This window comes from Zea mays, chromosome 9, assembly GCF_902167145.1.
Source record: "Zea mays cultivar B73 chromosome 9, Zm-B73-REFERENCE-NAM-5.0, whole genome shotgun sequence".
NCBI classification, from domain to species: Eukaryota; Viridiplantae; Streptophyta; class Magnoliopsida; order Poales; family Poaceae; genus Zea; species Zea mays.
The window spans coordinates 116,907,698-116,930,477 of NC_050104.1; positions in this window are offsets into that span (position 1 = coordinate 116,907,698).

Here is a 22,780-nt window from a genome sequence, read left to right on the forward strand (position 1 = left end):
AACCTTCAACATTCAATACAAGAGCTAGCAATCCATTCCAAGACACATTCAAAGCCTCCATCTCTCCAAGTTTCACTATTGAGGAAAGAGATCATTAGTGATTAGTAGCTTGAGAGAGAAAGTGATCCGTGTGTTATTTGTCGCTCTTGTCGCTTGGCCTTTTTTAATCGTGCTTTCTTGATTCTTTCATCGCAATCAAACTCACTTGTAATTGAGGCAAGAGACACCAAACTTGTGGTGGTCCTTGTGGGAACTTTGTGTTCCAAGTAATTGAGAAGAGAAAGCTCACTCGGTCCGAGGGATCGTTTGAGAGAGGGAAGGGTTGAAAGAGACCCGGCCTTTGTGGCCTCCTCAACGGGGAGTAGGTTTGCAAGAACCGAACCTCGGTAAAACAAATCTCCGTGTCTCACTTGCTTATTCGCTTGAGATTTGTTTTCCATCCTCTCTCGCGGACTCGTTTCTTTATTACTAACGCTAACCCCGGCTTGTAGTTGTGTTTATATTTGTAAATTTCAGTTTCGCCCTATTCACCCCCCCTCTAGGCGACTATCAACCTGTTCTTGACCTGTGGGGGGTGTGAGACAGCAAGAGTGAGCTCACATACGTTCATCGCTCAACAAGTTGTGGTGAATAATGTGCATGAACTCGCCAAAGGTGGGAGCTCACGTGAAGTGTAAGACTTACCAAAGAGGATGGTTAGAACTGAGCATTGCTTTTAAAGTTGGTCAAAATTTTATTAGCAATTACTAAGTATAAGTAAATACCAACCCAATTAAGTAGTAGACAAAAGTAACAACATCACCTGCGATGCAATGCATATGACAAACTGAATTTAGTTCCATAATTTAATCATCAGAGAGTCCTGAGCTGCTCATGACCGTGAGCTCGGCTAGTATATCAGTTTTACACTCTGCAGAGTTGTACCCTTTACCCACAAGTCATGTTACCCATCTGCCAAGGGATCGCGACTTCCCATACACCTCTACCGAGGTGGCGAGGCAAGGTAACACTACGAGGCCTTTACAAAGTTCCACTAGCTTCAGAAAACCCGCTACAGTTTATAGGAAGCTCCAATGCAGGGTTCTTGCCTGACCGCCATCGCCGCAAAATCAACCAAGGACCTCCCTACACTCACCACTCCCCTACTGCCCTTGCCCCTTTCGGGTAAGGTAGTCCTCCACTAGCTTTCCTAATTAATCAGCCAAGGGCGTCCATAAACCCTTGTGGTGGCACGTGTTTCTCAAGTTAAGCTCTATGTTCCAATTAACATTAATGATCTTGACATGAACATAAATAGAATAACAAAATAACTGGAACATAGATATGATAAATAATTATCCCAAATCCATGTAAAGTAATAGCAAACTACCCAAATGATTCAGGGGTAAACAAGGTAATGAGATAAACAATCTAGGGAGACCTATTGGGTCCTATCAAAATTAAACCTATGCATTAAATAGTGATAATAACGAATATTATTGGGTAACAGAAGTGATCAAGGGCACAACTTGCCTGGCACTTGAGATTCCAGTTACCAGGGTGATTCTTCAGATCCTCGAAACCTCACTGCTAGTCGTAGCAATACAAACAAACATGGTATAGACAGAATTAACATCACACCAAACATCAATACAAACTGAATAATAATAATCTACACGTCGCTACGAGATCGTGGGTTCGAGAATCACCAAATTCGGAGTTACGGTTATAAAGTTATGATTTTCTGAAGTTATTAAGTGCTTAGTATAAAATAAATCAAGTGAATAATTTTAATATTTGTTTCTTGGCTAAACAGAGTTACTAGTTGATAGACAATATTAATACAGAATTGATACAACTGGAATGGTTAAAAAAGGACTAAATATGGATTTTCTATGAATTAAATAAGTTCTAGAATTCTTTTTATATTAGAAAACTATTTTCTAAATCCATTTATCCTATTTTCCCATGCCTCTGGGCTATGCACCCTATTAACAGAAAGATAAACTTGCAAAAACCTAGCAGACCCAGACTACACCCGCGGAGACTGCAGGTTAGTTTCGCTATTTTGAGGGACTCTTTTGGAAAACCGGCTCACTGCTATAATCGCGGAGACAACCCGAGCCGCTCGATTCAGAACCAGCGACCCAGATTAAAATATCCGTGCGTCGAACCAATACGCAACGCCTGCCTTTGAATCGCAGATCAATGACCCGAATCGATCGTGAACTAATGTAATTCTAGCCATCTGATACAGATCCCACGACGACTACTCGTCTTCAACCTCACCACACGCCACCAACAGCACGCATACTGGACTCTCACTTTATCTACCGCATGCTAATCCCGGCGTGACGGCCAAACACATTGGTGTCCTACCCAGCTACGATACTGCGCAGCACACCAGGCCATTAGGCCATGCTCGAACGCAACCAATGAAGCAGAGGAAACTATCACGGCGGAGGAGATGCTCACCAGCAACGTCGAGGACACAGCAGCAGCAGCACGGCAACGGTCGATGGATTCAAAAGACCCACGTCGAGACCTTGATGTTCCACCATGCTGTTCGGCGAGCCCCTCACCTGCGCACCAGCAAGGTCTGGCGTCGCTACCCGCCCGCAGCCTCACTTTCTCAACTACGGTGGCTCGCGGCGGAGGCACTCTACACGGCTTCTACTGGCTTAACAAACGAGATCGAGGCCTGGGGACACGGTTGATTTTATACGGGTAGGGCATGGAGCTAGACCGATGGAATTCGCCGGACGCCGAAGATCGCGACGAGGTAGTTACACCTGAAACCGTCTACCCGAGCGAGAGCTTCGGCTCGCATGCAGCCAACCGCCCTAATTATCTTGTGGCGTTAACCTGCATGCCGCCAACATGTGTTTTGCTATTGTTATTTTCCCTTTATTTGTTTTATTTTCTAACTTCAGATTTCGTTTTCCATTCGGCTTTGAATTCCACTAAATTTCCAATCGCACGTTCAAAACTAGAATGAATGTATACACGTTCTTAAGTAATTAGTCCATTAATTATTTAGTATTTACTACCTATTTAGTTTAGAAGGAATTTGTATACAGACTTCCTCAAAATGTCACTATTCAAATAGTTTTTTAAAGAGTATTTTCATTTTATATTAAATGCACAAACAAAAGTACCCGCATGAAGAAGTGTTTTCAATATTATATATATATATATTAAGAATTTATTCCAATTAACTTGTACATATATATATGCATGTGCCAAACAGGGAAAAGAACTCTGTATACATCAAATATTCTAACTCCTTTATTTACTATGATTTGGGTATTACACAGGCTCTGGTCCACAGATGTCAAAATAAAAGCAGTTCCCTGCCTGAGGTTCTTCAGGTGGTGGTGGTGGTGTAGTCCTTGCTTCTTCAACTTCTATCTCTTCTTCGTTTTCTATATATAGCCATATATAATCATGAATGCTCATGTAATGCTCATGAAATGCAAAGATAATAAAAGTATATTATCTTAGGTCTTGAATATAATTTTCCTTCACGGATCTCCAGGAAACTAGGGTTTTTGGAGTCTATAGTGAAGTTCATAGGGCACGAGACTAGGGTTTTGGGTTCTAGGTACCAAACATGGTCCAAATCTGGCCAAACTTTACCCAAGACTTCTAAATTATATTTAAAGCTTATCTACAAAGTTTAGTGATTTTTGGAATTATTAATAAATTTCTAAAATTCCAGGGGTATGGGTTTTGGCCATTTTAAATACTCCATAATTCCTTATTTGGAATAAAAATCCCAAAACTATTTTTATTAAATACTATATAAAATTAGGAGCCTAGCAAAATTGGTCTTGTATTTTTAGCATTTTTCTATAATTTTCTAGGAATTCTCTAAGTCTAGAAGAAAAAGAAAAAGAAAAAAAAAGAGAAAATATGAACAGTGCTGGGCTGAACCTGGTCCAAGTCGGTCCAGAAAGGACAGAACTCGCCCATGTGCGCGCGCCCTCGCGGCTGTTTCGCACCAAAGCCCTCGGCGGTTTGAAAATCTAGCAAAGACCCCGCGCACTATTTGCTTGGGTCACTGACAAATGCAAATAAGCCCTCGCACTTCGATTTCTTCACATCTCGCAGTCCTCGATGGCGAACGGCGCCAGGCCGAACTCCAGCAAACTTTGTCGGTGTTTTGGGTCCGACCGCACACCTGGGGTTACCCCTCAAGGTGTTTTTAGGAGTAGGACGGTGTCAACGACTGTAGCAAAATGGTTCGTGCCGATTGCACGAGGGACAGTGGACAAGATTTGCAGGTTCGGGCCGCTTAGAGATGCGTAATACCCTACGTCCTGATGAGTATTTGGGTGTGGTTACAAGAGGGCTCTCTGGATCGGAGGCACAGAGAGTTTACGTGGGTGGTTAAGTAAAGTAGGGTCGATCGTTCTGAAGGGGTGCCCCCTAGGCCTTATATACTCGACCGTGGGGCAGTACATGTGGATATGATAACAACAAGTAGTTGAAAGATAGTGAACCTCTTGAGTTTATCCTTACGTAACCCTTGCCGACTTATCCTCGCATGGCTCTGTTGCATGGGAGCTTCATAGCGCGGGAAAGTCGGATCTCTGTTGCGATTTACTCGTTCGACGTTGTGGGCCGTCCGGGTTTGCATCAATCCGGCCTTACGTCTTCTCTGCTTTGTTGATTGTCTCTCCCCAGGCCCACGAAAGAACGACCTTACGATTTATTGGGCCTTTGGGCCTTTCGGGAGGTCTTTTACTTCTTTAGTGGACCCGGGGGATATCTATCCCCCACAAGCCCCCGATCTTTGGGTTGATTTAGAGGTAATCAACTCAAAGATCCAAGGTCCAAGAAATGGCTTCCTACTGTCTTCTCTTGCATCGATCACTCGTTCGACCAAAGTTTAGTTTTGTGCTTGTGCCTTAGAGGTCGGCATTTTGAATTGTAGAATTCTGGACTTCATTGGGTGCACCGGAGGTGCACCCAATGGGTGTAGCCCCCGACCTTTGAGTAGATTTTAGAAGATAATCTACTCGAAGGTCTTCCCCAGAAATTATCTCCATGCGCGCTCTTGTACCTTGGTTGAGGATTGGTCTTTTCAATCTTGTCCCATGCCTTAGAAGTCGGCACTATATCGGTTTAGAGTGATAATCCATGGGGTGCACCGGGGGTGCATCCAATGGGTGTAGCTCCCGACCTTCAAATGGATTTTTTAAGGATAATCCATTTGAAGGTCTTTCTTTTGCTTGTAAAAATTGTCATGAAGCTATTCGCATTATGCTTTGGAGGTCAGCATTATGTCATCAAAATTTCGCTGCAGAGGTCAGCATATATTTTGTCTTTAGCAGCCGAGTTTGCAATCCGTCCATATCTTGCCAGGTAATGCGATTTATTTGCTTCTGCGACTTGATTGGACGTTTGATGGACGTTCTCTGTCTAGTCCTTACATCACTTCTGTCGGTCATATGTTGCACTTTGCTGGCTATATTTGGCTTTCCTCTGATCCTTACTGATATCTCATTTTTGTCTTGAGGTATTTACTGCGTGCTCTGCACGGATGTGACCGTTTTGAAAAATATACTGATACTTCCTGGGCGTCCCCCCCAATGGGTGTGGGCAAGGGACGGCTTGGTACGCTGAGTTTTTTAGCCGGCTGCTTCTGAGTAGTAATGTGATGGGACGGCTAGTGTAATCATATCCTTTGCGCTGTTGACTGGAGACCCAATGGGTGTAGTGTTGCATGAAACGGCGTCTGCTGTCTGACGTGTCTTCAGATGGGTGGGAGTGATTATTGAATGCTTTGCGACTGTTCAGTGACCGCGGTTGGAAGTGAGCGGTTGCCTTTCCTTTCTATAAATAACCCCCTTGCTCCTCTGGTTTTTTCACATCCTTTGCTGTTCTCTGTTTCTTCCCTTTCTTCTTTCCCGTCTGCTTCCACCATGGGCAAGAACAACAAGCGCAAGCGTGAGCCGACTCCTCCATCGGAGGAGTTTGGTGACTCGGAATACTCAGAGGAAGAGTTCTCCTCTGAGTCCGAGGGGTCTCCGGCTTCCATCCCCCTGCGTGAGTCGTCTGATGACTCAGACGACTCCCAGGGGCTTGCGGCGGAGGTCTGGACGTACATCCGGGCCGTCGAGCGCTCCGGGCTCGAGGGCTCGGATGAGTCTGAGTTCTCCTCGGACGAGGAGGACTCGGACGGCGGCGAGGACGAAGATGACGACGACGACGACGGCGACGACGACGACGGTGGCGACGGCGATGGTGACTGTAGCAACGGCGGCGGAGGCAGCGGCGGCAAGGGCAACACCAGAGGCGGCAGCAGCACGGGCAACACCAGAGGTGGCGGCGGCAAGGGCAGCGGCAGCAAGGCCAGTGGCTAAACGCCACTGGTCTTTAGATATTAGTATAGTGTAGTTAGAATAATGTAGTAGTAATGTAGAGTAGTATAGTGTAGTTTAGTAGTAGTAGTAATGTAGAGTAGAGGTAGGGAAGCACCAACTCGCGAAGAGTTGGTTTGTAAACTTATTAACTTCCCCTTAATGAAGAACTGTCGTTGGCCCCTTATCGATGACTCGCTTTCTCTGTTTGTTGAACTGATTCTTTTGATATAGTAGATGAATAACTTGCGCATCGCATTGACGCTTCCAGAAGTAGCCGCCGAGTAATATTATAGTCGGTATCGGCGTTTTAGAAACAACGCCGAGCGATTGAAGGTTGACATCAGTGTTTTTAGAAGTAACACCGAGCAGTCGAACACGAAACCAACGTTTTAGAGGCAATGCCGAGTCCGTGAAGATCGACATCGGCATTTTAGAAGTAATGCCGAGCGATAGAACACGAGATCAGCGTCTTGGAGGCAACGCCGAGTGGTTGAAGGTCGACGCCGGCATTTTAGAAGTAATGCCGAGCGATCGAACGCGAGGTCAGCGCTTTAGAGGCAACGCCGAGTGTTTGAAGGTCGGCGTCGGCATTTTAGAAGTAATGCCGAGCGATAGAATATGAGCTCGTCATTTTGGAGGCAACGCCGAGTGATTTGAAGGTCGGCGTCGGCATTTTAGAAGTAATGCCGAGCGATTGAACGCGAGGTCAGCGTTTTAGAGACAACGCCGAGTGATTTGAAGGTCGGCGTCGGCATTTTAGAAGTAATGCCGAGCGATTGAACGCGAGGTCAGCGTTTTAGAGACAACGCCGAGTGATTTGAAGGTCGGCGTCGGCATTTTAGAAGTAATGCCGAGCGATTGAACGTGAGGTCAGCGTTTTAGAGGCAACGCCGAGTGATAGCCAGCCGCACGAGTTATTTTGAGGATAATAACCGAGTGATGAAGTGGCACATCGGCTTTTTTTGGAAATAACTGTTGGATGTCCACGTGGCATGCTGGGATTTCGGAAATAACCGCCGGGTGATGACTGGGCACTTTTTGAAAGGATATCTGGCTCAAAAATATCCCATAAGAGTTGCGCTTTTAGCCGCCTTTGCTTTCCGTGCCCTAGTTCTTGCATTCCCGCATCTGAATCTTCTCTGCCACTCGCCTCCTACTCTGCTCGCCAGTGAGAAGCAAGATGGCGCCCAAGAGGAAAACTGCGAACTCGTCTGCTGCGGTGATCCCCGCAATTGACCCCAACAGTCAGTTACCCTTCGCAGGTAACCACATGTCTGTTATTTCCGAAGCTGAGCTTCTCCGCCTCGTCTCCATCGGGGTTCTTCCTCCGCGGGAACTCTGTTCTTGGCGGATTTGCCACGGGACTACTGTCCCAACCGAAGATACCCACGAGTCAGTAGTTTATGCTCCTTTTCTTCTCCGCGGCCTCGGCCTTCCCATCTCTCCTTTTTTCCGTGGCCTTCTTGACTTTTATCATATCAACTTGACCCATTTGAACCCTAATTCCATTCTCCAAATCTCCATTTTCGTTCATCTATGCGAAGCCTACCTCGGTGTGCTACCGCATTTCGGTTTATGGAAGTATCTGTATCATTGTCGCCCTGGGATGGCCGGGGGGCAACACCAGCTGGTCGGAGGTGCCAGTTTGGAAATGCGCCGTGGGCGGAAGACCGAGTATCTTGAGATTCCCCTCAAAGATAGCATTAAAGGGTGGCGTCTGGAGTGGTTTATAGTTGATAATTATGGAAATTCTCTCCCCTCCCGGTCAGGAAGACAGCCAGACGTTCGCACTCCGAGTTGGACTGAGTCTCCCACAGATCAGGAGGTGGCCGAGGCAGGCGTGCTGCTTACTGAAGTCGGATTACTGAAAGAAAGAGGTCTGACTGCTGAAGCTGTGGTCACTGATTTTGTTTTCAAGAACATTCAGCCACTGAAAGACAGGGCCTATCCGGCATATCTGTATCGAGGGCTGGCCGACTCAACTCGGGTTACCAATAGGAGAATTCCTTCTGTTGACTTGGTAAGCCGACTTGAAATGATTCTCAGGGGTAAAGTTTCAAATGTTGGTGCTCCAGTGGCATACTCGGCTTGGAACCTACCTCCTCCCAAAGCTTTCACCCTTTTTGTGTCGAATCCGCCTGTGACTGACAGCCATTTGGGCCTTAGAGTGCGACCCCCTGCTGAAGAAGTCAGTACTTTGGTCGCTTCGCTCGGGGCAATTCCTGATGATGAACGGCAGGTTTATTTTGAAGTGCCTCTGAACCCTAGTGATGCCGACATAAATGACATGCTTGATCTGTTAGCTGAGGATTCATCCGATGCTGCTCCTGATGGTACATTGGCAGTAGTGCCCCTTCCAGAGGTTGCTACAACTTTGGATGTCCCGAAACCTGTCAGTACTCGCCCGAGGCGCCCTAGCCGAACCAGTCAACCCGAGCCTTCTGCTGATGAGCAAAAGAAGAAGAGAAGACGCCTCCGGCGAGTATCCAGTTTTGATGAGGACGCCGGTACCTTAGCTCCTGCTGCTGAAGAAATGCCTGCAACTGGTCTTACTGACACTGAACCCAATGGGTGTGCCCAAACTGTTGCTGATCCCAATGGGAGTGCTGCTTGCGTTGCCGCTGTGGAGGATGAAGAGGAAGAAGATGAAGCTCCTTTAACTCGGAAAAACAGTCGGCAGTTCATCGCCAGCGGTGGAAGTAGTGGAGTTCCTTCTCCTGCTTTGTCTGCCCTTATCGGTCTGCAAGAACTGTCCATGGCTAACTTTGATCAAACTCTAGAGGATATGGTCCCAGAGGACTTGCTATCAGAACCTGTGGATGATGACGCAACAGAGACTTGTGCTGCCGTGCCAGATGCTGGGTTGAGGTCATCCCGTGCCTCGTCGACCTTAGAGCACGATCTCGAGGGTCGGGATGCTGACTTGGATTGTTCTGGTCCTGTGGGAGTAGCTGAAGGCCCGTCAACCTTAGAGGTGGTTACGGCAGAGAGCTTGGACCCCTTGAATGGTGCTGACACGTGCCCAGCCCCCGAGGATGTCGCCGGGGAAGACTTAGCTCGGGTGAAGAGTATAAGCCACTGCCCAGCCCCCGAGGGTGTTGCCGGGGATGATCCGGCTCAAGTGGGCAGTGCCAACTGTGACCCAGCCCCCGAGGGTGTCCGAGCGAGGTCTCCTTCGTGCACTTCCATGGATGTTCATGCGGGGTCACCTCCACATTCTGGCGGTATGGTGGTGGCCCAAACTCTGGATCAGGGAGTCGCTTTAGAGGGCAGCGTCCCCGCTGGTCTGGCGTTAGGCTCTGTTGAATGTACTGAGCTCGTTCCTTCTGGTCTGTTGCAAGCTGCTTCGGGTGGTGGTCTGGCACCCGGTTATCAGCTGATTTCTCCTGATTTGGGCATCCCTTCGTTCTTTTCCAACCTCCAGGTACTGTGTTGTACTTTAACTCGGTCTTTACGTTGCATGAGTTTTTGTCACTATGTTCATCCGTTTTTCTCATCAGGCTTTGGTGGATGGGATGGCCAGCCAGCTGGGATCGCAGGGTGTTTCCATCCCAGAAGTGGTTTCATCTCTTGGGCATTGGAATCCGGTGTCGCTTCATCGTCGTGTATCCGAGTTGGAGGCAACTAATGCTGGTTAGTGCCCTTCTTCTTTTTTGCCTTTGTTTGTGGATTGTTTTACCTTCTGACCTCATTTCGTTTGATTACCTCTTGATAGGAATGACTCGGCAGATTGCAGTTCTTGAGGAAAAACATTCCCGAGATCTAGCTGAAATGGCTCAACGGTGTGCTGACTTCGAGGAGAGGTATTCTCAGAGCCAGACTGAACTGAATCAGGTCTCCGCTGCTTTGGATGACGCCAACGCTCTGAGTTCTTCTCTTCATGCGCGGCTTGACTCTGAAAAGGTAACTTACAAAACCGTGCCTCGTCTTGCTATGCTCTTATTATTTGCTTGGATTCTGAAGGAGTTGATTTTTGCTTGTAGGAAGAAAAACGTATCCTTGCTGCTTCTTGCGACAATCTGGACAGATTGTATCGAGATTCTAACAACTCGCTGACCATCTTAGAGAGGAGTCACCGCTTCACAATGGAGGAACTGGACAATCAGCGTCGCAGGTTGCAAGAATCTGTGGATGAAGTGACCAGTCTTAGGCGATTGTTATCAGCGAAGGATGCCACCATCAAAGAACTCCGAGCTTCCAAGAAAACCATTGCCCAGGAGTTGGAGGCTGCTCGGCTGGCTGCTAAGGTTGCCGAAGAGACTGCAGCTACTCTCAAGGTTCAGCGTGATAAAGCCATGGACAAGGCTATTTGGGCGGGACGAATCTTGATGAGGAGACCCGGCACGGTTGTCCCTGAAGACATAAAAGCCGATGTGAATGCTGCCCCCGATTCTTCGAATCGCCCTTCTTCGTCAGTCGTTCCTGAGAAAGACATTGGAAAATAGAGTAACATTTTGCGTGCTAGGAGCGCGCGGTTAGTATGATCAAGTACTCGTTAGAGGATATCAGCCTATCGTTCAAATGACATGATCACTCTCTTATTGTATCAGAATTTATTAATTCGCAAGTTTGTGGTAATGCTGCATGATGATTATGAAGTTTGTTTTCGGGATATGGAAGTCATCCTCTAAATTGCATAAGCGCGAGTAAACTGCGCCAGCTTAAGCCACCACTGACTTTAGCCGATAGCTCCGTTAGTTGGGTATAGTGATCACCCTGGGTTAAGTAAACGTGAGCATGTTGCGCCGGCTTAAGTCGTTGCCGACTTAAGTCGATTGCTCCGTTTGCAGGGCATAGTGGTCACCCCGAATTAAGTAAGCGTGAGCATGCTGCACCGCCTTAAGTCGTTGCCGACTTAAGTCGATTGCTCCGTTTGTAGGGCATAGTGGTCACCCCGAGTTAAGTAAGCGTGAGCATGTTGCACCGCCTTAAGTCGTTTGCCGACTTAAGTCGATTGCTCCGTTTGTAGGGCATAGTGGTCACCCTGAGTTAAGTAAGCGTGAGCATGTTGCACCGCCTTAAGTCGTTGCCGACTTAAGTCGATTGCTCCGTTTGTAGGGCATAGTGGTCACCCTGAGTTAAGTAAGCGTGAGCATGTTGCACCGCCTTAAGTCGTTGCCGACTTAAGTCGATTGCTCCGTTTGTAGGGCATAGTGGTCACCCCGAGTTAAGTAAGCGTGAGCATGTTGCACCGCCTTAAGTCGTTTGCCGACTTAAGTCGATTGCTCCGTTTGTAGGGCATAGTGGTCACCCTGAGTTAAGTAAGCGTGAGCATGTTGCACCGCCTTAAGTCGTTGCCGACTTAAGTCGATTGCTCCGTTTGTAGGGCATAGTGGTCACCCTGAGTTAAGTAAGCGTGAGCATGTTGCACCGCCTTAAGTCGTTGCCGACTTAAGTCGATTGCTCCGTTTGCAGGGCATAGTGGTCACCCCGAGTTAAGTAAGAATGCAAGCCAATCGTAAACGAGCCAAGTATCTTTGAAATCTCTCTTTATTGATGACATATTTCCACCTTACAGAATACATTGTTGCCTCAGCAGTTTTGAAACACAGCTAGGGATAAAATTTTCTGAGATGCTCTATGTTCCAAGAGTTCCCAACTTCTGTGCCATCCATCTGAGTGAGGCGATATGATCCGGGGCCGAGTGACCTCTGCTACTATGAAAGGCCCTTCCCATAAGGGTGATAACTTGTGCCGTCCCTCCCCCGTTAGAATTCGGCGGAGGACGAGGTCTCCTATTGAAAAGAAACGTTGCCGCACAGCTTTGTCGTGATAGCGCCTTAGAGTCTGCTGGTACCGTGCTGATTGGATTACTGCATTCAGTCGTTCTTCCTCAAGTACATCAATATCCTCCAGCCTGGTGGCCTCAGCTTCTGCTATGCTTTCGAAGATCAATCTTGGCGCCCCAAACTTGAGATCAGCAGGTAGCACTGCCTCCGACCCATAGACCATGAAGAAAGGAGTGTTTCCATGCAGGGCTCGGCTAGGTTGGGTTCTCAAGCTCCAAACGACATAAGGCAGTTCTCTTACCCACTTTCCTGCGAATTTTTCATTTTTATCGAAGACCCTTTTCCTGAGTGCCTCCAATATCATCCCGTTGGCTCGCTCGACCTGCCCGTTGGCTCTTGGATGTGCTACAGATGCGTACTTGATCTGAATGCTCTTTTGCTCGCAGAAGTCAAAGAATTCTGAACTGGTGAAGTTGGATCCCAAGTCAGTGATAATACTGTTTGGTATCCCGAATCTGAATATTATGCTTTGTATGAATTCCACGGCTTTAGCAGAGGTTAAAGAAGCAATGGGCTGGAACTCTATCCATTTGGTGAATTTGTCAATCGCCACCAATACATGTGTATATCCTCCTTGAGCTTTCTTGAAAGGTCCAATCATATCCAGTCCCCAGCACGCGAAAGGCCAAGTTACCGGTATGGTCTGTAACTGCTGTGCTGGCATGTGCTGTTGCTTTGACAGGTATTGGCAAGCTTCGCATCTCTGAACTAACTCGGCTGCATCGTTCTTCGCCGTCGGCCAATAGAATCCTGACCTGGAAACCTTCCCAACTAGTGTTCTGGATGCTGCATGTATTCCACACTGCCCAGCATGGACTTCCTCCAGAAGTTGCTTCCCGGTGGACGGGAGAACGCACTTCATGAGGACGCCTGACGCGCCCCTCCTGTATAATACCTCCCCAATGAGTGTATAGTGAGCCGATTGTCTGGCAATGCGTTCTGCCGAGTTCTTGTCATCTGGTTCTTCTTCATTTTTTATATACTTAATAATCGGCCGTCTCCAGTCATCAGAGTCTGACTCGGTTTGATCTATGATGTTGCATTCTTCTGTTTGATCCATTGAGATACTCGGCTGCAGGATTTCTTGTACGAAGACTCCGGGTGGGACCTGAGTTCGACCGGATCCGAGCTTGGACAGTACATCGGCTGCCGTGTTCCGATCTCTTTCTATATGATGAAACTCTAGACCCTCGAATTTATCTTCCAGCTTTCGGACGGCAGCACAGTATTTTCCCATTGAATCACTTGAACAATCCCATTCTTTGTTTATCTGGCTGATGACTACCAGAGAATCTCCATATACCATCAATCTTTTGACGCCCAGTGATATGGCGATGTTTAATCCGTGTATCAAGGCTTCATACTCGGCTGCATTGTTAGAGGCCGGGAATAGCAACTGGAGAGCGTACTTGAGGTGCTCGCCCCCAGGTGCGGTGAAGAGAATCCCTGCTCCTGCTCCCTGCAGCTTCAGCGAGCCATCGAAATACATTCGCCATACTTCTGCAGTTTCTGGATTGTCTGGTACTTGCTGTTCTGTCCATTCCGATACGAAATCAACCAGTGCTTGAGTTTTGATGGCGGTGCGAGGTCGGAACTCGATATCGTGGGATCCCAACTCGCAAGCCCACTTGGCTATTCGGCCAATGGCTTCCTTGTTGTGAAGAATGTCCCCTATTGGAAAACCAGTAACTACTATGACTTTGTGGTCGTCAAAGTAGTGACGCAGCTTGCGGGCAGTTAGAAGTACTGCATATAATAGTTTCTGAACCTGAGGATACTTTTTCTTCGAGGGGCCTAGAACTTCACTGATGAAGTAAATAGGATGTTGTACTGGATAGGCATGTCCTTCTTCTACTCGCTCGACTACCAACGCAGTGCTTACCACGTGAGTCGTGCAAGAGATATACAGCAACAAATCTTCAGCCGGTTGAGTCGGCGCAGCTCGCCGGGGCGGTTTCAATACTGGTGGTGTTGTCAAGAATTTTTTCAGTGCGTCTAGAGCTTCTTGTGCTTCTGAAGTCCACTGAAACTTGTCCACCTTCTTGAGTAGCTTGTAAAATGGCAACCCTTTCTCCCCCAGCCTGGATATAAATCTGCTCAGAGCTGCCATACATCCAGTGAGTCGCTGAACCTTCTTTTGTGACCGAGGAGCTTCCATCTTCATGATAGCTTCAATCTTATCTGGATTAGCTTCAATTCCCCGGTGGCTGACGATAAATCCGAGCAACTTTCCTGCTGGTACCCCGAAAACACATTTTTCAGGATTGAGCTTCCATCTATATCTTCTCAGGCTGTTAAAAACCAGCTGTAAATATTCGATGAAGTTTTCCGAATTTTCTGTTTTGATCACCACGTCATCTACGTAAGCCTCCACACGCTTGCCCCAGTGATCGGCTAAGCATGTTTGAATGGCTCTCTGATAAGTCGCTCCAGCGTTTTTGAGGCCGAACGGCATGGAGGTATAACAGAAAGCTCCAAACGGAGTGATGAACGCCGTTTTTTTCCTCGTCTTCTTTTGCCAAACTAATCTGATGATACCCGGAATAGCAATCTAAGAAAGATAGCACAGAACATCCAGCGGTGGAATCCACCACCTGATCTATCCTCGGGAGCCCGAAGGGATCCTTCGGATAGTGTTTGTTGAGATCAGTATAGTCGACGCACATGCGCCAATCCACTTTATTCTTTTTGAGTACAAGAACAGGGTTGGCCAACCACTCGGGGTGTAATACTTCTCTAATAAATCCAGCCGCGACCAAGTGAGCTAACTCGGCACGAATGGCCTCTCTTTTGTCGGGCGTGAAGCGACGTAGCTTTTGCCGAATCGGCCTCGCCTGGGGGTAGACCTTCAATTTGTGCTCGGCCAGTTCTCTTGGGACTCCCGGCATATCCGTAGGTTGCCATGCGAATACGTCTCAGTTATCTTGCAGGAACTGGACGAGCGCGCTTTCCTATTTGTCATTCAAACTGGAGCTGATGATGGCCGTTTTGCGCTCATCAGCGAATCCCAGGTTGATTCACTTGGTTTCTTCAGTCGGCCGCATAGAGGTCACAGCCTGAGCTTCGTTTGCCGGTACGGCGAGGTCTTCCTCAGGCTTAGAGTTCGCCGGCGTAGAAGGAACCGTTGACGACTTAGTGGTGAGGGCTACTTGGATGGCCACTCGAAAACATTCTGCGGCGCCTTGGAAGTCGGCGCGCACAGTTATGATTCCTTGCGGTCCTGGCATCTTCAGTATCATGTATGTATAGTGCGGAATGGCCATGAATTTAGCCAGCCCCGGCCTCCCGATGATGGCGTTGTACCCGCAGTCAAAGTTCGCCACCTCGAACCTCAGGAACTCGGTTCTGTAGTTCTCCGGAGTTCCGAAGGTGACCGGCATGTAGATGTGGCCCAGCGGGTATTCCCCTTCCGTCGGCACGATGCCGAAGAAAGGGGTGTCCGACTCGCGGAGCTCTTTGAGGTGAACTCCCAAGCCTCGGAGTGTCCGGGGGAAAGTGACGTTGATGCTGCTCCCCCCGTCCACTAGCACCTTCTTTACCCGGCTTTCTCGGATTACCGGATCGACGAGAAGTGGGTATTTGCCTGGATGGTCGAAGTTGAGCCATTGATCCTCCCGAGTGAAAGTGATCGGGTGCTCCGACCACCGGTATGGGGCGGGAGGACCGGTGGTCGCCACCAGTATCTGGCGGTCGTTGAGCTTTTGTTGTCTTTTGTTCTCCTGCGACCCATGTCCGCCGAAGATGACGTTGACCTCCCTGTCAACGCGCGGGAAAGCTCCTCCTCCCCCCTCCTCCTGCTGATGGGGCTGCCGTGGTTCATCTGGTCCTCCCCTCGGCGGAGGAGGCGGTAGAGGTTGGAAGGGCCGGCCGTGCCCGACGGAGTGCTTGAAGTCTCGGCAGTTACGAAGAGTGTGGCGCATGTCCTTGTGGTACGGGCACTGGGCGTCGAGGATGTCGTCCAGCGTGCGCTCGCCTCCACGAGGTCCTCCTCGGGCGCGAGAGGCGGGTGGTCCGGCGGCGTGTACTTCTTCACGAGGCCTCTTCTCCCAGCGTTTGTCGGGTGGTTGGTTCACGTCACGTCGCGGTGCCACTGGCGCAGGCTTTGCTCCTCCAATGAGATCCTGGGCCCGCTCGTCGGCGGTGATGTAGAGGTCGGCTTCCCGGAACAGCTCCTCGGAGGTAGTCGGTGCCTTTTGCAGTATGGCTCAGACGAAAGCCGAGTCATTGGATCCTCTGTAGAAGTCCTCGATCACGGCCGCCTCCGTGACCTCGGGGATACGGTTTCTCATGGTCTGGAATCTTTTGAGGTACGACCGGAGAGTCTCGTCCCCCCGGCGCTTGATGGATTTGAGGTCCCATGGTTGCGCTGGTTTGTCGGAGAGGGACTGGAAGTTGGCGGTGAAACGTCGACTGAAGTCTCCCCAGTCATCGATGCAGTGTCGAGGTAGATGTCGTAGCCACTGCAGCGCATCTTGCCCAAGGACGATGGGCAGATACGCGGTCATGACGTCTTCAGATGCCCCGGCGGCCCGAGCAGCGGTGGTGTAGACGGCTAGCCAACCCCCTGGATCCTGCTTAGGTTCATATTTGTCGACATTGGATACCTTGAAGTTGGGAGGCCATTGGATGGCCCTGAGGCGCGGGGTAAGAGCGGATACTCCGCACGTGTCCTCCTGTCGTCGGGGACGATGTCTGTCCCGGGGAGGGGAGTGGTGGTGGTGGTTCCTCGACCGTCCCCGGGTGGTACCGCCAGTCGAAGCTGTTGCCGACTCAGTCCTAGTGGCCTGGCTTTGAGTCGGGAAGCCGTGATCTCGGTCGTACTCCTCCCGACGGCGAATTTCGTTTTCATGCCGCCGCTCGCGCGAAGCATTGATAGAGCTTCGCGCGTCTCGGCGACTGTTGATGGCGTGTCGCAAATCGTTCGGCGGGTGAGCGAGCGGTAGAAGATGGTTGGCCGCCTGAGTGAACAGGCGTCGGTATCCCTCGGCGTCGGGAGTCCGAGGAAGTCCGTCAGCTATCCGAGCTAGAACGCCTCCGACTTCGCTCGGCGTGTTCATAGCTCGGGCAAAGTCGGGGTTCAGGTTGCGCCCGAAGAGCGGATTCTCCCGGCGTTGCCTTGCGTCTTGCTCGGCTTGCTCCTGAGTCCGTCGGCGATCACGTCGTCGGGAGTTCCTTCGTTCCCTGAAGACGCGTTCTTCCGGGGTTTCTCCTATCTCCGAGACCTCGTCTCGCGAGACAGGCTGCTCCGGATCCCGTTCTCCGGCCGCGTGATGTCGTCGAACGTTTCTGCGTCGGTTCCTCCGTCGGCGGGATTCTCGTTGAGGTGGTTCTTCTCCAGGCGCGGTCGGTTCGTCGTCAGAGACGGCGGGTGACTCCACTCTCCCGATGAAGAGGACGTCGGGGTAGAATGGTGCTGCTGTCGTGACGACTTTCTTTCCGTTCTCCTTTGAGGCCAGAGGAACGGAAAGAACGACTTGCCTTTCCCTGGTCTCCTTCTTCCTTGCGATCCGTGTCCATTCTTTCGTTGGGGAAGTAGACAGCGGAGTCTTCCGGGTCAGCGAGCTTCCAGCTCCAGCCTTCCCGGAGATAATCTTTTTCCGAAGAGCCGGAGGTAGCGTCTTTCCAGCATTTTCGGAGTTTGTTGGAGGAGATTTCTTTTCCGGCAAATCTGCGAGGCGGTGTAGAATTCCCTCTTCATCCGCTACAGATGAGATTGTCCCGAAGCAGAATACAGATCCGGGACGCACGGTGATCTTGCGGTGGAAGGTGACGGCCATTGAGCTAGCTTGGATCGTCGACACACCCCCTACCTGGCGCGCCAGCTGTCGGTGTTTTGGGTCCGACCGCACACCTGGGGTTACCCCTCAAGGTGTTTTTAGGAGTAGGACGGTGTCAAAGACTGTAGCAAAATGGTTCGTGTCGATTGCACGAGGGACAGTGGACAAGATTTGCAGGTTCGGGCCGCTTAGAGATGCGTAATACCCTACGTCCTGATGAGTATTTGGGTGTGGTTACAAGAGGGCTCTCTGGATCGGAGGCACAGAGAGTTTACGTGGGTGGTTAAGTAAAGTAGGGTCGGTCGTTCTGAAGGGGTGCCCCCTAGGCCTTATATACTCGACCGTGGGGCAGTACATGTGGATATGATAACAACAAGTAGCTGAAAGATAGTGAACCTCTTGAGTTTATCCTTACGTAACCCTTGCCGACTTATCCTCGCATGGCTCTGTTGCATGGGAGCTTCATAGCGCGGGAAAGTCGGATCTCTGTTGCGATTTACTCGTTCGACGTTGTGGGCCGTCCGGGTTTGCATCAATCCGGCCTTACGTCTTCTCTGCTTTTTTGATTGTCTCTCCCCAGGCCCACGAAAGAACGACCTTACGATTTATTGGGCCTTTGGGCCTTTCGGGAGGTCTTTTACTTCTTTAGTGGACCCGGGGGATATCTATCCCCCACAAACTTAAACTGGCCAAACTACGCAACGGCTAGCCCTCCCCTTTGTTGGACACCGAATTCAACCCTACGCGACTATTTCCCCCTACTTAATTGCTGGATTCGAGCTCTACATCACCCTGCCCACGGTGACAGCGCGAGGAATGGACCGACCGAGATGTTCCCGATGATCCAATGGATTCTAGCTTAATTGGATGGGTCAGAGAGTATCAAGAGCACCCAAGGATACTAAAACGAGGAACCATAGGACATGAACGGACCTAAAACACGTTGGCCACGACGAGGTCACAAGGCATGGTGTTTCGGACCAATTTGGGGGAAATCCGAAATTGGGGAGCTCTGGTGAGCAATTGGAGGCACAACTTGGTGGATTGGGTGCTTGACTACCTTACGGCCCCGACGACACACTCAATTTATAGGCTCCAAGGGCGGTGGCCAATGAATTTGGAGTTGGCGCGGTGGCGGCCGGAGAGAAGAGTTGCACTGGCGCAAGGATTAGTGGCTTTCACCGTGGCGGGCTCACCGGCGATCACCGGACATGCATAACGCGAGTGACTGCGACGTGGTAAATGCCGAGGCATGTAGCGCAAGACCGCGAGGTGGCTAACTCCGGTGAACCTATCCAAAGCGGCCATGACACGCTCGGGTACGGCGGCCGGAGTAAAATAGTGGTCGGAGTTCATCCACGACGCGATATTTACTTACCCCCACGACGTTATCTAACTGAGCCGAGCACGAATCACCGCGGCAAGCGCGAATCTAGGCGCACGGTCGTCGGCGGCGAAGGGGGGGGGGTGAACCTGCGATCTTATTCAGTCACTGTTCAATCAGAATACCATTCAGTCTATCTGACAGGGCCATTTGCAGGGCATTAATCTCCGTTTTTTGTGTGGCAACTGGTTAATCTCTCTGTAACAAAGTTCTAGCCCTATAATCCAGCTACAAATCTACTATGGCAACTATCCTCAATCGAGCAACAGATCTTACTCAAAATCAAGCCCTAAGTTCATCCAACTTCACTGTCACTGAAAGTTCAGACTTAAGGTTGCCTGACAGCCCGACTTTGGATCCAACTTTCTCAAAAAATTTCATGGCACCAAGGCTTAATCCCTATAGCAAAGTTGTTCTCCTATAGTAGCTCTACAAATTTGCTATATTGACTTTGAGCAAAAACTTCAAGAATCCTGAGATGTAGGGCTCCAAGGTCAGCCTTAGTCAACTGTATTTCAGACTTAACCATATGATCACTAGAGTGGCCTTTTTTGCATTTAGGCCAAAATCTCATGGTTTCTTTTGTAAATCTTCAAATATGTGAACCACATGACTTAAGGTACCCTAATTCCATGGTTTTTGCACTTAGGTCCAAAAGTGTGCAAAATTTACATATAACCCCCTAGGGTTTCTGTCTAGGGTTTTCCAGGGGTCTATTTAGGGTTTTTGGTACTTCTAGGGTTTGGATGCCACTTAAGTCCATTAATAGTGACATTTTATGATCATTACTAATGAGTTTTGAAGTTTTCTCTTATTTAAGCTTGGTTTACTCTTTTAAGCCCAGTTTAGGGTTAAGTACTCTACCTTAGGGTTTTACCAATGACATGTCACATCAATACAACTTGTTTGAAATTTTTGCCTAGTGAATGCACTCTAGGTATGACAAACACATGATATGCTAATGCTTATGATGTTATGCTCAAGTTTTAGTGACAGTAACACCAGAGGTGTTACAGGTATCCCGTCGGGAGGAGAGATCCTAGGTGTGCATTGGGTCGGCATGCCACCCAAGACACCTCTAGTCAACATAGAACCAAATAAAGGCGAAGATTTGAGGTACAGAAAGACTAAAATAGGGCTAAACTAAGGCTAGATTACTCCTACTCCTAAGGAATAGAAAGAACAATACAAATAAAATAAATTTGATAAATAGATTTAATTTGATCGATTGTGGAAGCCATCAATCCGTCGTGCCCCTTCGTTTATATAAGGGGGTGAGGTTTGGACCCGTTAAGTAGATTCCCGAATTAATACTGCGAAGTTTGCTAATAAATCCTGTAAAAATGAGCAACTGTAACTGATTCTGGGCACGTCAAATTAGATTCTCAACACAATCCAAAGTAGAAACAAATTATTCCTCCCTCTGCAGCTCTGCTAGTCTGCTGGCTGCTGCCCAAGCCCAACTCGTTTCAGATCAGGAGAATGGAGACTGCCAGACTGAAAGAGTGGAGAAAGAGGCAGAGTGCGCCGCTGCGCGCATGCGCGCCTGCGCCGGTGCAGCAGGCGGGCGCACAGCTACGGCCAGCCGTCTCAGCCTTGCCTCGCCCTCGCCTTTGCTAGAGAATAGAGAGATGCGGGAGATGGAGGAGCGACTGCTGCGAAGAGCCGGATCGGAAGAGAAGAGGCTTTTTTGGTCTGCTGATGGGCTAAGCCAAGGTATGGCTTGGGCCATACCCAGCCATATTAGACCCTCCGCCACTGGAGATATATGTTGATTTTAGCTTTGACCTGAATTGAGACGTCTGAAGAACACCGTACTTTCATCATGTGAAGAAAAACCAAGGAAAAAGAAAACCCCATACGATTGGCCAGCCGTGTGCTTTCTTTATTTCCATATAAACACTGCACAGTTGACGTGCTGACAAGAGACGATAGTAAACACACCAGAATAAGAGAAGGAGGTGGTGGCCGATCGAACATCATCAGCTGCTTCCCGGCAGTGACAGTGAGTCATTGTCACTCACACCGGCAAATTAAGCTAACAACGGGCCGTTCTGGTCATTTCCGTCCATGTACCTGCAGCAGCAAACAGCGATAGCCAAACTTCGCTCACGTACAGCAGGCCACGAGACACGAGAGGCGCGAATTTCCAGAGCCAGAGCTAGTTCGATCTACAGGGGTGCAAAGAAGAAGTAGTCGACGACAGCGTTAGGCCGCGGCGCCTCCCACTCCCGCGGCGCGCGGGAACCGGCGCTCCACGTGCACGAGCGCAACGAGGGACACGCCGAGAAGCCACAGGACCAAGGCGAGGATGAGCGCGTACGCGTGCGCGGCGCCGGAATTGCCGGGACGATTGTCGTCGTTCTTCGGGCCGGCGGCGGAGGCGAGCGCGCTCCACCCCAGCAGCATGAGCACGCGGCCGGCGTCCAGGAAGAGGCGCCGGGCTCCGTCGTCGCGCTCGCGGCGCCCAGCGAGGATCGCTACCTGCTGTTCCGGTTCCGGCTGCTCGCGCTGGTAATCGGGCATCATCCCGGCTTGCAGTGCCATGTGTTCGTGCACCTGCCCAAGACAAGGTTCTTGGCAAGGAGCGGGCGGGAGAGCACGGACCGGAATTGGCTACTCCGTACCTGCCTACTATATATAATAGTAATTAGTAAACAGTATAATGTATAGCACGGACCGGCCAAAAGGCATTTGGATTGGATGCAATTCCTGAGAGGTGGGAAGGGCCGAAGGGGGGAATAACCGGCCCCTGGTGACTGGGAACTGATACAGACGTCCGCGTACCACCGCCACGCATCACTGTCGTCGTCTGCCTTCACCTGTGGTGGCCTGGTGGGCAACCACCACGTTGTCGTCTTTCTTTTCGTATTTCTTCGCCTGCCACATCCTCCGCTTCCACCAGTTTTGGTGTCACCTTGGTAAGTTCTGTAGACATCAGGGTCTCTCTCATTGCAAACGCGGATCAATCTGATAGAGACATGCAGCAAACACTGTACCAAGACTCAATTGACTCGACGGAGAAGCCGATCGAGCTAGCTTAGCATGCATCCACCGTTCTTGAATTCGGTTGACTCGTTTATATGGCCATCGATCAGTCAGACCTGAGATTTGGACGCCCATCCGAGACTTACCTGCTGCATGCAGCGGACCATTGCTACACGTTCACAAGGCAGTAGTGGCTCTCCGTAATAGCAAAAATCTCCATGCAGGCAGGGTACTCGTAGTTATATGTCAATTTTTAATCTGAAGAAAACAACGGATGCCAACTTGTATTACAGGACTCCGGTAGTGTTGCGAATCTCTATCCAACTGACGACCAGAAGAACCAGGCAACCAGCCTTCCCTGGTTTTAACCTGTGCAAGGCCAGCAAGCTATTTACCAGTAACCACACCCGCCACCTCTGCTCCGGCCCTTTTCTCGGATCGTTGATAGTGATTCTTTGATGTTAAGGGTTTTATGGCCTTACCTGGTTTTAA